We start from the raw sequence: 16630 nt of genomic DNA on the forward strand, positions 1-16630 counted from the left end.
CAATTTGCTTACCGCCCAAATAGGTCCACAGACGATGCAATCTCAACCACACTGCACACTGCCCTAACCCACCTGGACAAGAGGAATACCTATGTGAGAATGCTATTCATCGACTACAGCTCGGCATTCAACACCATAGTACCCTCCAAGCTCGTCATCAAGCTCGAGACCCTGGGTCTCGACCCGCCCTGTGCAACTGGGTACTGGACTTCCTGACGGGCCGCCCCCAGGTGGTGAGGGTAGGCAACAACATCTCCTCCCCGCTGATCCTCAACACGGGGGCCCCACAAGGGTGCGTTCTGAGCCCTCTCCTGTACTCCCTGTTCACCCACGACTGCGTGGCCACGCACGCCTCCAACTCAATCATCAAGTTTGCGGACGACACAACAGTGGTAGGCTTGATTACCAACAACGACGAGACGGCCTACAGGGAGGAGGTGAGGGCCCTCGGAGTGTGGTGTCAGGAAAATAACCTCACACTCAACGTCAACAAAACTAAGGAGATGATTGTGGACTTCAGGAAACAGCAGAGGGAACACCCCCTATCCACATCGATGGAACAGTAGTGGAGAGGGTAGCTAGTTTTAAGTTCCTCGGCATACACATCACAGACAAACTGAATTGGTCCACTCACACTGACAGCGTCGTGAAGAAGGCGCAGCAGCGCCTATTCAACCTCAGGAGGCTGAAGAAATTCGGCTTGTCACCAAAAGCACTCACAAACTTCTACAGATGCACAATCGAGAGCATCCTGGCGGGCTGTATCACCGCCTGGTACGGCAACTGCTCCGCCCTCAACCGTAAGGCTCTCCAGAGGGTAGTGAGGACTGCACAACGCATCACCGGGGGCAAACTACCTGCCCTCCAGGACACCTACACCACCCGTTGTTACAGGAAGGCCATAAAGATCATCAAGGACATCAACCACCCGAACCACTGCCTGTTCACCCCGCTATCATCCAGAAGGCGAGGTCAGTACAGGTGCATCAAAGCTGGGACCGAGAGACTGAAAAACAGCTTCTATCTCAAGGCCATCAGACTGTTAAACAGCCACCACTAACAGTGAGTGGCTGCTGCCAACACACTGTCATTGACACTGACCCAACTCCAGCCATTTTAATAATGGGAATTGATGGGAATTATGTAAATATATCACTAGCCACTTTAAACAATGCTACCTTATATAATGTTACTTACCCTACATTATTCATCTCATATGCATATGTATATGCTGTACTCTACATCATCGACTGCATCCTTATGTAACACATGTATCACTAGCCACTTTAACTATGCCACTTTGTTTACTTTGTCTACACACTCATCTCATATGTATATACTGTACTCGATACCATCTACTGTATGCTGCTCTGTACCATCACTCATTCATATATCCTTATGTACATGTTCCTTATCCCCTTACACTGTGTATAAGACAGTAGTTTTGGAATTGTTAGTTAGATTACTTGTTGGTTATCACTGCATTGTCGGAACTAGAAGCACAAGCATTTCGCTACACTCGCATTTAACATCTGCTAACCATGTGTATGTGACAAATAAAATTTGATTTGATTTGTGAAAAAGCCAGGGGTAACGAGGCAGGATCGACAACACTTAGATAAACACAAAGAAACCCTTAGTCAGGTATTAGCAACCGCCAAATTCCAAGTGTCTCAGATTTGCCCCAGATGCCTGTTCCTCAGATCAGAAGAGTGTAACATAGACACGTAGCCTCCATCCCACCCACTCCCTCTCCTCAGATTAGAGGAGTGTAAAATAGACATGTAGCCGAGCCTCTATGCCACCCACTCCTTCCCTCACTCCTCCTTACTTCGTGTCACCAGCTCCCACTCAGCACAAACAGGCCCGTTCAAGATGTTTTTCCAGGTCCTGATGACAGGCACCAAATTACAACACACACACAATCAGAGGGAGAAGCCACATCCCTCTGCCTAGTGGTTAGAGCGTTGGGCCAGTAACTGAAAGGTTGCTGGTTCAAATCCCGAGCTGTAAAGGTAAAAATCTGTCGTTCTGCCCCTGAGCAAGGCAGTTAACCCACTGTTCCCCAGGCACCGAGGACGTGGATGTCGATTAATGCAGCCCCCGGCACCTCTCTGATTCAGAGGAGTAGGGTTAAATGTGGAAGACACATTTCAGTTGAAGGCATTCAGTTGAACAACTGACTAGGTATCCCCCCTTTGTTTCATCAACAGCAGTGAGCCACAGCCACAGCCATGTCACACACACATACACCCGCATGATGTGACCGCACACACAGACACATGCAAGCGCAACTGCCTGTTACACAATGTTCTATGTTGTTGTTGCAATCTTGTAGATCATGTCATATGATCCCATAAATGACAAAAACAAATGCCTATGGCTGTAAGTCAAATTAAAAATAATAGAAGGGTTTAACTTTGTAAAGCCGTCATTGGATTCGGACACACTGGAATACTCTACAAATTGAAGCCAAGCTACTATAAACTAAGCAATTGCACATATTTCCAATAGCTGTTGAGGGTTTCTATAAAGATTTGTTATCCTGTTTAACATAACGACTCTCTACCATTACCGTCATCACTGAGGTGGCTGTTTCCCCGGCATTCACCATAATTCTAACACTGAAGAATACTTTTTCAGCGCTGCTTTTCAACAGGAAGTGTTCTGGCCGAGGGCTGCTGGCTACATGGCAGGAGCCATGTTTTGGAAAAGTGACCTCATCCCGGCCACCACCTCCCTTTTCCCCCAAAGGAGAAGGTCAACAGCAAACCCGGCTGACAATAGAGAAAGCAAGGCTTCTAGCTCCACAGATAGACGATAGTCACTCCAGATCAGCCCACACTTATTAACCCAGATTCGGGGCTTATTGGACAAGGCTATTCCTTCATCCTTCCAGCCCACCCCACCACAACTACAGGCTCATCTTTACCATCAGACTACTGAACATAACAAAAGCCCCATTCAGAAGAGACACACACTCATAGGGTAGTGCCTCACTCTAATCCTTGTTTGAGTCAGTGTGGCTCAGCTCAGTACAGCTCAGCTGCTGGGATAAATCTGCAGTTTCCTGAAGGGAAGGAGGTCTGAGAACAGCACCCGGCCCACAGGGGAAACCTCCTATTGTCTCGCAGTAGGAACTCAGGGCCGCTCCAATCCTGACAGGAAACCCATCGCTAAGGCCAAAAAGCTGCTTCCTGTGACACCAGAAGAAAAATCCAGGGAGAAGACAAGCAAAAACGAGGAGCTGAACAAACACACTACTTGTGTATTGCCATACAGGATTAACCTCTGTTTTACCAAAAAGGCTCACTTTTATCGTTTCCATCTACATGGGCCGGTACCCGTCTCTCACTGAGCCAAAGCCAGGCTACTGTTACTTTTCAGCTGTAATTTACGTAACAATGTCTAACTGTGAACTTTAACACCTTCTCACAAAGCAACTATTTTGGTTATGAAGAGGTTGTTGATTCTGCTCTTCACAAGTTCTCACTGTCAGCTCTAGCTTTGGAAACACAATTTCCCTAGTATAAACAAAGGGGATGTACACAAGTGTTACACTGCTTTTACTGTCGAAAAGCAGCCTAAGTTTCTGCAAAACAAGAACACACAGGCGTGCACACAGGAACGCAAACTAGAGGTCGACCGATTATGATTTTTCAATACCGATACCGATTATTGGAGGACCCAAAAGGCCGATACCGATCAATCGGCCGATTTCTTTTGTTTTTTATTTGTAATAATGACAATTACCACAATACTGAATGAACACTTATTTTAAGTTAATATAATACATCAATAAAATCAATTTAGCCTAAAGTAAATAATGAAACATGTTCAATTTGGTTTAAATAATGCAAAAACAAAGTGTTGGAGAAGAAAGTAAAAGTGCAATATGTGCTATGTAAGAAAGCTAACGTTTCAGTTCCTTGCTCAGAACATGAGAACATATGAAAGCTGGTGGTTCCTTTTAACATGAGTCTTCAATATTCCCAGGTAAGAAGTTTTAGGTTGTAGTTATTATAGGAATTATAGGACTATTTCACTCTATACCATTTGTATTTCATTAACCTTTGACTATTGGATGTTCTTACAGGCACTTTAGTATTGCCAGTGTAACAGTATAGCTGCCGTCCCTCTCCTCGCTCCTCCCTGGGCTCAAACCAGCAACACAACGACAACAGCCACCATCGAAGCAGCGTTACCCATGCAGAGCAAGGGGAACAACTACTAGAAGGCTCAGAGCGAGTGACGTTTGAAACGCTATTAGCGCCGGGTAACTAGCAAGCCATTTCACTTCGGTTACACTAGCCTCATCTCGGGAGTTGATAGGCTTGAAGTCATAAACAGAGCAATGCTTGACACACAACGAAGAGCTGCTGGCAAAACGCACAAAAGTGCTGTTTGAATGAATGTTTACGCGCCTGCTTCTGCTTACCACCGCTCAGTCAGATACTTAGATACTTGTATGCTTGTATGCTCAGTCAGATTATATGCAACGCAGGACACGCTAGATAATATCTAGTAACATCATCAACCATGTGTAGTTAACTAGTGGTTATGATTGATTGTTTTTTAGAAGATAAGTTTAATGCTAGCTAGCAGCTTACCTTGGCTTACTGCATTCGCATAACAGGCACTCCTTGTGGAGTGCAACGAGAGAGAGGCAGGTCGTTATTGCGTTGGACTAGTTAACTGTAAGGTTGCAAAATTGGATCCCCCGAGCTGACAAGGTGAAAATCTGTCGTTCTGCCCCTGAACAAGGCAGTTAACGCACCGTTCTTCGGCCGTCATTGAAAATAAGTGCGTGATAAATATGTTCTTAACCGACTTGCCTAGTTAATTAAAGTTATTAAAAAAAATATATATAAAAACAATAATAATAACAATTGGCAAATTGGTGCCCAAAAGTACCGATTTCCGATTGTTATGATAACTTGAAATCGGCCCTAATTAATCGGCCATTCCGATTAATCGGTCGACCTCTAACACAAACACACATTAACGCAAATCCACTACAGCTCCTGGTCTTTTCCTGGCTTCCAAGCATCCCATCACGACACATAATGCAGAAATTAGACATGCAAATGTGTACACAGCATGAAGTGCCTGGGAAGTTCACAGAAATACCCCCCTGCCACCAGATGTTTCCCCAGGTATTTAGGGCCACATCCGTATCCGTAATTCTGTCTCGTAAATCATGCGTTGATGTCAATGAGGGATTTTGAGATACACAAACACATTGCAGTCCAAAGTTTTGCCCTTACAGCCTTAAATACGCTTCTAGACTAAAACCCAATCTTTTAACTATCAACTTGGGTATCAAACATCACATGCATCCCCCCCTCCCCCACACACATTCAAGCTCCACAATGAGGCATTATGCCACTTCGGTGGTGAGGCTGTTTGCAAAAGTTTTCTGTGGTCTCCTTGTTCCTTGTTCAATCTCCCATTCCCGTTCCCTCTCACTCTCCCTCCCCAAAGGGTTCAAAATGTCACAAAGTGAATTCAATCAGGCATTGGGGAAGTCCGTGGCTTTGAATGGTGTTTGGAAGGCCAAGTACAAAACCCAGTCTAACAGGACCTTGTCTTCCCACCCAGACACCATGTTGGCTCCAAGCACCACACTCAAAGTGGAGCTATTTGCATGCAGATTTTACAATGGTCTCAATGTACTGCCCAAGCTCTTTCTAAAATGGTCTGAAGGTCTAGCTCCTCAGCAAGGGTCCTCATATAGGCCTTAGTGGAAAACAGAAATGGTAAGACATTCTGACATGTACTGTCTGTAATGTCACTGGAGAGAAAGTTGATCAAATTAAAATGAGTGCCATGGTTCTGCAACATCTTACTGTTCAACTTCAACCCAAGTTACTGTACTGAGATTGAATTAACTACTTTACTTTTTCAAATTGTTTATTTTCAAACTGTTATATTGTCAACTAAGAAAACTGAAAAAATGACTTGACTGGACTTGGAATGGTCCAATAAATGATGCAATAAAAACATAGCCTAATGTCTAGGTCTCTGGAAACATGATCTTATTGACCCATTTGGCAAGCCTAGGAGCTGCATGCAGCATAGACACTGAATCATTTGAGACTGAAACATTTGCCTTCTTCACAACAGTAGCAAATGAAGCCTCCAGATGTTTTATTTTCATACCTCCAGTAAAAAGACCAGATGGCAGCTAGCCGCAATGGTCTAAAACCACACTCCAAAACCTGTTTATTAATCAGTTATTTCCTTTACTGGTGCAAATTACCCTTATACACCAACATCTTTACTTCAAGTTTATAGAGGAGGATAGGGACAGTTGATTTGTGGGAAAACCTTCTCCAGATCCAAGACTTAACAAAAACGGCAATATGTAAGCTCTGCTCACCTCAAAGTAAAGCTGAAAATCATGCTGTATATTTACTGTATATTTAACTAGGCAAGTCGATTAAAAACAAATTATTATTTTACAATGACAACCAACCCTGGCCAAACCCTCCCCTAACCCAGACGACAATGGGCCACTTGGGACTCCCGATCACAGGTTGTGATACAGACCAGGATCGAACCAGGGTCTGTAGTGACACCTCTAGAACTGAGGTGCAGTGCCTTAGACTGCGCCACTCAGGAGCCTTAAAATATATCCCAAATTATCCCTTTAAGTGTTTCAAAAAGTGGCATTGGGGAAATTGTTAGAAGCAGCTGATTGCACTTTAAACGGGAATAAACAGCATCTCAAGGCACTAGATTCAATTAGTAAATAGGCTCTCTCCCCCAGACCTTGTCGAGTTTACATGGGTATTTTTAGCTCATTTATTCTCACACACTGTATATCGTGTAGTAGGGACTCAATCTAATATCCAAGATAGATTCAATTTGATAATGTTTCAGTGTAATGAAAGCCCATTAAGCAGTATGCTCGAGAGGTCGACTGATTAATAGGAATGGCCGATTAATTAGGGCCGGTATTTTTGGACACCGATTTGGCCAATGTTTTTTTTTTTTTTTTACACCTTTATTTAACTAGGCAAGTCAGTTAAGAACACATTCTTATGTTCAATGACGGCCTAGGAACAGTGGGTTAACTGCCTGTTCAGGGGCAGAACGACAGATTTTTACCTTGTCAGCTCCGGGATTCAATCTTGCAACCTTACAGCTAACTAGTCCAACGCTCTAACCACCTGCCTCTCATTGCACTCCACGAGGAGCCTGCCTATTAAGCAAATGCAGTAAGATGCCTGTCAGGATTTGGCCAGGGTTGTTCCGGTTTTTGGTCACTAGATGCCCCCATTGTGCCTTTTGTTTTCCCTTGATCCCCATTATTATTTGCACCTGTGCCTCGTTTCCCCTGATTGTATTTAAACCCTTTGTTTTCCTCAGTTCTTTGCTCTGTGTTTGTATGTTAGAACCCAGCCCTAGTACTCTGTGAACTCTTGTTGATCCCGGTGGACTCTCTTGTGGAATTCTGTTTTTTGTTCTTGTTTGTTTGTTTTTGAGTATCTTTTGAGGCTTTTTGTGCTATACCTTCCACCTTGTGGATTTACCTTTTTTGTCTTGGAGGATTACCTTTGTTCTTGTGGAGTTCCTTTTGAGGTTGTGGAGTTACATGTTTTCCTGAAGAACTTCACTTTTTACTTCATTAAATACACCGTCTCAAGTACTGCTGTGTCTGCCTCATCTTCTGGGTTCTGCCGACTATTCGTGGCTCAGTTGGTTAAGTGACTGTTTCTCACTCCAGAGACCCGGGTTCGTAACCGGGTCCTGACAAAGCCAAGGTAAGATGCTAGCTAGCATTAAACTTATCATAAAAATCAATCTATCATAATCACTATTTTAGTGGTTAGAGCGTTGGCCTAGTAACTGGAAGGTTGCAAGTTCAAACCCCCAAGCTGACAAGGTACAAATCTGTCGTTCTGCCCCTGAACAGGCAGTTAACCCATTGTTCCTAGGCCATCATTGAAAATAAGAATTTGTTCTTAACTGACTTGCCTAGTTAAATAAGGGTAAAATAAAAATTTTAAAAACAAATGGTTGATGATATTACTAGTCTATCTAGCGTGTCCTGCGTTGCATATAATCGATGCAACGCAGGGGATGATTTAACAAAAGCGCATTTGCGAAAAAAGCACAATCGTTGCACGACTGTACTTAACCATAAACACCCATGCCTTTCTTAAAATCAATACACAGAAGTATATATTTTTAAACCTGCATATTTAGCTAAAATAAATCCAAGTTAGCAGGCAATATTAACCAGGTGAAATTGTCACTTCTCTTGCGTTCATTGCACGCAGAGTCAGGGTATATGCAACAGTTTGGGCAGCCTGGCTCATTGCGAACTAATTTACCCGAATTTTACGTAATTATGACATAACATTGAAGGTTGTGCAATGTAACAGCAATATTTAGACTTATGGATGCCATCCATTAGATAAAATACTGAACAGTTCCGTATTTCACTGAAAATAATAAACATTTTGTTTTCGAAATGATAGTTTCCAGATTCTACCATATTAATGACCAAAGGCTCGTATTTCTGTGTGTTATGTTATAATTAAGTCTATGATTTGATAGAGCAGTCTGACTGAGCGGTGATGGGCAGCAGCAGGCTCGTAAGCATTCATTCAAACAGCACTATTGTGTGTTTGACAGAAGCTCTTCACAATGCTTCAAGCATTGCGCTATGACTTCAAGCCTGTCAACTCCAGAGATTAGGCTGGTGTAACCGATGTGAAATTACTAGCTAGTTAGCGGGGTGCACGCTAATAGCGTTTCAAACGTCACTCGCTCTGAGTAGTTCTTCCCCTTGCTCTACATGGGTAACGCTGCTTCGAGGGTGGCTGTTGTCGATGTGTTCCTGGTTCGAGGCCAGGAGAGGGACGGAAGCTATACTGTTACACTGGCAATACTAAAGTGCCTATAAGAACATCCAATAGTCAAAGGTATATGAAATACAAATGGTATAGAGAGAAATAGTCCTATAAATACTATAACTACAACTTAAAACCTCTTACCTTGGAATACTGAAGTCTCATGTTAAAAGGAACCACCAGCTTTCATATGTTCTCATGTCTTGAGCAAGGAACTTAAAAGGTAGCTTTTTTACATGGCCCATATTGCACTTTTACTTTCTTCTCCAACACTTTGTTTTTGCATGATTTAAACCAAATTGAACATGTTTCATTATTTATTTGAGGCTAAATAGATTTTTATTGATGTATTATATTAATTTAAAATAAGTGTTCATTCAGTATTGTTGTAATTGTCATTATTACAAATATATATTTTTTAAATCAGCCGATTAATCGGTATCAGCTTTTTTCGTCCTCCAATAATCGGTATCGGCGTTGAAAAATCATAATCGGTCGACCTCTAGTATGCTCCTACTCATACCAATAAAATTTTCTCTCGGACAACCAGTCCTTTTTTAGGATGGTGTGTCAATCTCCAAGTTGGCCAAATAAGGCCGCATTTATTGTAGCTGGGGATTTTAACAAAGCAAATTTGAGGAAAACGCTACTGAAGTTCTATTAACACATTGACTGTAGTACTCGCGTTGGGAAAACGCTCGGCCACTGCTATTCTCTCTTCCGGGATGCCTACAAGGCCCTTCCCCGCCCTCCCTTCGGCAAATCAGATCACGACTCCATTTTGCACCTCCCTTCCTATAGGCAGAAAATCAAACAGGAAGTACCCGTGCTAAGGTCTATTCAACGCTGGTTTGACCAATCGTAATCCATGCATCAAAATTGTTTTGATCACGCAGACTGGGATATGTACCGGGTAGCCTCGGAGAATAACATTGATGTATATACAGACACGGTGACTGAGTTCATCAGGAAGTGTATAGGGGATGTTGATATTGTTCCCACTGTGACTATTAAAACATATCTAAATCAGAAACCGTGGACAGATGGCAGCATTTGCGCTAAACTGAAAGCACCGACCACCGTATTTAACCATGGCAAGGTGACTTGGAATATGGTTGAATACAAACAGTGTAGTTATTCCTTCTGTAAGGCAATCAAACAGTACAGTCAGTACAGAGACAAAGTGGAGTCGCAATTCAACGGCTCAGACACGAGATGTCCAGTTGTCGGAAGTTTATATACACTTAGGTTAATTAAGTGGATATATTAAAGCAACATCTGAAGACATCAGGCAGGAAGTTAAAGCTTAGTCGCAAATGGGTCTACCAAATGGACAATGACCCCAAGCATACTTCCAAAGTCGTGCAAAATGGCTTAAGGACAACAAAGTCTGCTAAATGACGTAAATGTAAATGTATTGGAATGGCCATCACAAAGCCCTGATGTCAATCCTATAGAAAATCTGTGGGCAGAACTGAAAAAGCATGTGTGAGCAAAGAGGCCTACAAACCTGACTCAGTTACACCAGCTCTGTCAGGAGCAATGTGCCCAAATTCACCCAACTTATTGTGAGAAGCTTGTGGAAGGCTAACTGAAACGTTTGACCCAAGTTAAACAATTTAAAGGCAATGCTACCAAATACTAATTGAGTGTACAGTGGGGCAAAAAAAGTATTTAGTCAGCCACCAGTTGTGCAAGTTCTCCCACTTATAAAGATGACAGAGGCCTGTAAATTTCATCATAGGTACACTTCAACTATGACAGACAATGAGAAAAAAAAAATCCAGAAATCACATTGGATTTTTAATGAATTTATTTGCAAATTATGGTGGAAAACAAGTATTTGGTCAATAACAAAAGTTTATCTCAATACTTTGTTATATACCCTTTGTTGGCAATGACAGAGGTCAAATGTTTTCTGTAAGTCTTCACAAGGTTCACATACACTGTTGCTGTTATTTTGTCCCATTCCTCCATGCCGATCTCCTCTAGAGCAGTGATGTTTTGGGGCTGTTGCTGGGCAACACGGACTTTCAACTCACTCCAAATATTTTCTATGGGGTTGAGATCTGGAGACTGGCTAGGCCACTCCAGGACCATGAAATGCTCCTTCATTGCCCGGGCGGTGTGTTTGGGATCATTGTCATGCTGAAAGACCAAGCCACGTTTCATCTTCAATGCCGTTGCTGATGGAAGGAGGTTTTCACTCAAAATCTCACGATACATGGCCCCATTCATTCTTTCCTTTACACGGATCAGTTGTCCTGGTCCCTTTGCAGAAAAACAGCCCCAAAGCAGGATGTTTCCACCCCCATGCTTCACAGTAGGAGTGGTGTTCTTTGGATGCAACTCAGCATTCTTTGTCCTCCAAACACGACGAGTTGAGTTTTTACCAAAAAGTTATATTTTGGTTTCATCTGACCATATGACATTCTCCCAATCTTCTTCTGGATCATCCAAATGCTCTCTAGCAAACTTCAGACGGGCCTGGACATGTACTAGCTTAAGCAGGGGGACACATCTGGCACTGCAGGATTTGAGTCCCTGGCGGCGTAGTGTGTTACTGATGGTAGGCTTTGTTACTTGGTCTCAGCTCTCTGCAGGTCATTCACTAGGTCCCCCCATGTGGTTCTGGGATTTTTGCTCACAGTTCTGGTGATCATTTTGACCCCACAGGGTGAGATCTTGCGTGGAGCCCCAGATTGAGGGAGATTATCAGTGGTCTTGTATGTCTTCCATTTCCTAATAATTGCTCCCACAGTTGATTTTCTTCAAACCTGCAGATTCAGTCTTCCCAGCCTGGTGCAGGTCTACAATTTTGTTTCTGGTGTCTTTTGGCAGCGCTTTGGTCTTGGCCATAGTGGAGTTTGGAGTGTGACTGTTTGAGGTTGTGGACAGGTGTCTTTTATACTGATAACAAGTTCAAACAGGTGCTATTAATACAGGTAACGAGTGGAGGACAGAGGAGCCTCTTAAAGAAGAAGTTACAGGTCTGTGCGAGCCAGAAATCTTGCTTGTTTGTCGGTGACAAAATACTTATTTTCCACCATAATTTGCAAATAAATTTTTAAAAGTCCTACAATGTGGTTTCTGGATTTTTTTCCCCTCATTTTGTCTGTCATAGTTGAAGTGTACCTATGATGAAAATTACAGGCCTCTCTCATCTTTTTAAGTGGGAGAACTTGCACAATTGGTGGCTGACACAATAATTGTATGTACACTTCTGACCCACTGGGAATGTGATGAAAGAAATAAAAGCTGAAATAAATCATTCTCTCTACTATTATTCTGACATTTCACATCCTTAAAATAAAGTGGTGATCCCAATTGACCTAAGACAGGGAATTTTTAATAGAATTAAATGTCAGGAATTGTGAAATACTGAGTTTAAATGTATTTGGCTAACGTGTATGCAAACTTCCGACTTCAACTGTATGTGTTTGTGACCAATAACATTCTATTTTATTTGAATTATAACTCCTCCAATGTCAGAAACAGCCAAGTAGAGGCCTTCTTCGCGGAATATTGGAGCCATTTGCATCATCAACAATAAACAATATGGCTGCTGTAGTGAATGATATCACTTTCGTGGTGTGGGGGCTGTGCTTTGGCAAAGTGGGTGGGGTTATATCCTGCCTGTTTGGCCCTGTCCGGGGGCATCGTCGGACAGGGCCACAGTGTCTTCCGACCGCTCCTGTCTCAGCCTCCAGTATTTATGCTGCAATAGTTTGTGTCGGGGGCTAGGGTCAGTCTGTTAAAACTGGAGTATTTCTCCTGTCTCATCTGGTGTCCTGTGTGAATTTAAGTATGCTCCCTCTAATTCTCTCTTTTTTTCCTCTCTCTCTTTCTCTCAGAGGACCTGAGACCTAGGACCATGCCTCAGGACTACCTGGCCTGATGACTCCTTGCTGTCCCCAGTCCACTGGTCATGCTGCTGCTCCAGTTTCAACTGTTCTACCTGCGGCTATGGAACCCTGACCTGTCACTGGACGCGCTACCTTGTCCCGGACCTGCTGTTTTGGACCCTCTCTCTGCCACAAATGCTGTCTCTAACGCTGAATGATCGGCTTTGAAAAGCCAACTGACATTTACATCTGAGGTGCTGACCTGTTGCACCCTCTACAACCACTGTGATGATTATTATCTGACCCTGCAGGTCATCTATGAACATTTGAACATCTTGGCCATGTTCTGTTATCTCCACCCTGCATAGCCAGAAGAGGACTGGCCACCCCACAGAGCCTGGTTCCTCTCTAGGTTTCCTCCTAGGGTTCTGGCCTTTCACCGTGCTTCTACATCTGCATTGCTTGCTGTTTGGGGTTTTAGGCTGGGTTTCTGTACAGCACATTGTGACATCGGCTGATGTAAAAAGGACTTTATAAATATATTTGATTGATTCATTGATGGAGATGCAATAGAAAGACCTCTCTATGGCAGATGGAGCCAACTTAACCATGGGGATGTAGACATCAAATCAACTGAAGGATTTGATCAAAGGAGATGATTGTACAACTAGTGTTCAGGGAACGGTCAAACCTCAAGTGGCCTTGAATGAATAAGTCAATAATCTAACTCAATCAAACAATGAACAAAACTCTGCAGATTGGATATTCAAGGTGAATGAAAGGTAAAGGGAACAGGCAGAGAAGAAAACAAAACATAGTAAAGTATTTACTGTGATTTTTTTATTTTACCTTTATTTAACTAGGCGAGTCAGTTAAGAACAAATTCTTATTTTCAATGACGGCCTAAGAACAGTGGGTTAACTGCCTGTTCAGGGGCACAACGACAGATTTGTACCTTGTCAGCACAGGGATTTGAACTTGCAAATTCGGTTACTAGTCCAACGCTCTAACCACTAGGCTACCCTGCCACCCGATGGCATCAAGGTTTTGGAATATAGACCTATATATTATATAATATATATTTTCTTGTTTTGTTAGACGCTGAGAACGTCCTCAGCATCAGACAGTTTCACTGCCCCCACAACACCCGTCACTACATTTATGGTGGTTCTATTTTTGAAGACAGACACTGTAAGTCATACTCAAGTGTACAGTTGCAGGAACCCGACCATATCCCCCCTGTGAGCTCATCAATGTTGTTGAAAGCTTAACATGTTACCGTCCAACATGTGTAATTGTTGTGATTTGCTACAATGAATCTCAAGACATATATAGCAGAACAAGACATCAGTCACTGCTCCTCGAAGGGGTTGACAACAGACATGAGCAAGTGCTTTAGCTACTGTCAATCTGAGAAGGGCAATTTCATCTCCTATTAAAGCCTTTAAACCCACTTTTTTGTTTTTTTCCCACATTGCGTTTTGGTAAAAAATCTAACTGAATTAATACAAATGTGTCAACTGCCAACTTTTTACCATTAATATTTTATTGGATAGGAGGATGTTCACATTGTTATGAAGCCGTTTCATATGGATACTTACAACAAGAAAGGTTAAATATGACGTTTTACTAAAACTTTGGGGTTGTTCAAATAGATCTCAGGAGGAAATATTGTTTTCAATAACAGTTTGAAAAGCATTGCATTGATGGTGTAAAAATGCAGAGGCAGTGAATTCATGCTTAAACATAAATAATCACACTCTAAAACATAACATATAACTGTTTGCCTTTTCTAAGAGACAACTGGTAAAAAGCCACTTATTTTTTAACTATGGAGGCTACTGTCTAAGGGCACACCAAGTCAATGCAATTATCCTATGTACAATAGAGGCCTCTTGTTTGGACAGATATTTGCTGCTCAAATATGATTCATTCTGTTTTACATCCAACCTTAGCTTAGATCATTTCTTTCCCACATAACCAGTGAAAGGTTTAATTATGTGTATCTGTATATTGTTGTAGAAATTATCTAGCCTGCATCAATGGTTTATGTTCCATTAAAATATAAACAAACAGATTTAGGAATGTACATCATGAACCAGTATGTTCTTGTAGATGCACAACATTTTGTCATCTTACAATTAACATCTACATTTCAAAGAAAGCCAGATGGTTCACAACATGTGAATTCAGGATGAAAGCATATGGACGTTACAAAACAATGATTTAATGCAATAATAATAAGACAGTTTATAGCATAGAATCACATGACAGACAACATGGGGATGGTTAGCAGTCAAGTGGATGAATTACAGTCTGGACAAGCCATGTCTGGGGCACAACTCACCCCGCAATAGGAGAATCAATTGTGATCACAACAAGCCAATTCCACGAAGCTGTGGTTCATTTCGTAATCCCCATGTCACAATGTAATTATGTGTGTTATTATGAAGCAATACACGACTTTCTGGTCCTCCACAGAGTGAATACAATTGACAGCACCACAGATTGTTGCCCTAATGGGGGATGTGCAGAGAGTGTGTGTGTGGGGGGGGCATTTCACTGACAATGGAGTATTTTCATACCATGTCATGTCTTTCTGTTTGTTTGATGATGACGACTTTGTTCAGCTACAACTCCAAATATTTTTTGCTTGGGGTAAAAAAGTTTTTTTGACTTCCTGGGTGGATTATACTCTTAAATGTACTTGTCTAAATCTAATGTCACTAATCAACTGACATCCAACCTCATGTAACACCTTTATAACGCCATTCTATGCGTTCAGTAGCCTATACATCGATGAAGTACTATTTTAACAGTTATATTGCATGGGGTGTGTCAATTTATCTCTCTTCTCAAGACTAAAATCACTCTAAAAATGTTTAATTAATTTGAATTAAATTCAAACAGATGTTCTTGGACTAGCCCAGTTTTGTTCAAATGTGGCTCTTTGTGGACCTGACGATACTGTCTTTATGCACACATAGGATATTAATTGTGGCTTTTCATGTGCTGTCTCTGAACAGTAAACTAAATAAATGCTAAATAAATAAATGTTATGAACAATTTATTCGTATATAACGTTACTTGATTGGTTATACACAAATATAACAGCACAGTTGATGTTTTAAACTATGGCAGATGGTTCGCTACAGACTTTTCAGAATACAGTTGGTTACGGAACAAATGTATCGTAGGCATATGATGGGCTTCGTACGGGTCGGTAACAATCACAACTATCTGAGCACTATTTTCAATGCACTAAATAAAAAGCGCACACAATATGTTATGTAGGTCTACGTAAAAAGGAAAAGAGATAGAAATCAATCAAGGCATGGTCCATACAGTTGATATAGAGCGGCAACTTTACCTGTTCCCTTTGCTTTTACGCAAATGTTGAGCCCATTTGATAGGCTACCGTTCGAGGAATATGTAGTGCATGCAATAATGTATCATTTAAATGTGTTTGTCTTACCTTTCAGACTTCCTAAGGCTTTCTTTTAACTTTCACTATAATTTCTCCGAGCATTCTTGGTAATAAAGTTAGGAAGGAAAAACATGCCACCCCTTGCGCTTTCCCACTCTTCAACAGGTTTATGAGTCAATGATAGACAGGCGAATCAACCAATCCGTGCAAGGGGATGTGTGCCCAATAGAAGTAGTAGGGGACAGAAACGGTGGAAAGTACTTTATACCTCAGTGGAAGTGACTGATGCATTATGATGTTATAGCCAGAATATAAATACTTTTTAATAGGTTTCGAAATTAAAACCAACTTTGCATATTTATCACAATATCTAAAAAATAAGTTTGTGGCTAAAATTATTGAGTCATGATTGAGCAAAACATTTTTTGTCATGTTGTAGTTGGCGTAGACAAGTGCCATTTGTCAATGGGGAAATTTTGTTGCAGTGTCATGTA

The 16630-nt window shown here is 41.8% G+C and overlaps 1 protein-coding gene across 2 annotated transcripts in view; it reads right to left on the reverse strand.

Annotated features, from left to right (window-relative positions):
• LOC118401438 (KN motif and ankyrin repeat domain-containing protein 3-like) overlaps positions 1–16324 on the reverse strand; it is a 43207-nt gene extending 26883 nt beyond the window's left edge. The window contains exon 1 of one of the 2 annotated variants that reach the window (XM_035798938.1): positions 16185–16324. The gene's annotated coding sequence lies outside the window, so the exon portion shown is untranslated. Of the gene's footprint in view, positions 1–2575; positions 2987–16184 lie in introns of those variants that run through there. The other variant, XM_035798939.2, reaches the window with a different exon arrangement.
• Positions 16325–16630: the final 306 nt, after the last annotated feature.

Source organism: Oncorhynchus keta, chromosome 22 (genome assembly GCF_023373465.1).
Source record: "Oncorhynchus keta strain PuntledgeMale-10-30-2019 chromosome 22, Oket_V2, whole genome shotgun sequence".
NCBI classification, from domain to species: Eukaryota; Metazoa; Chordata; class Actinopteri; order Salmoniformes; family Salmonidae; genus Oncorhynchus; species Oncorhynchus keta.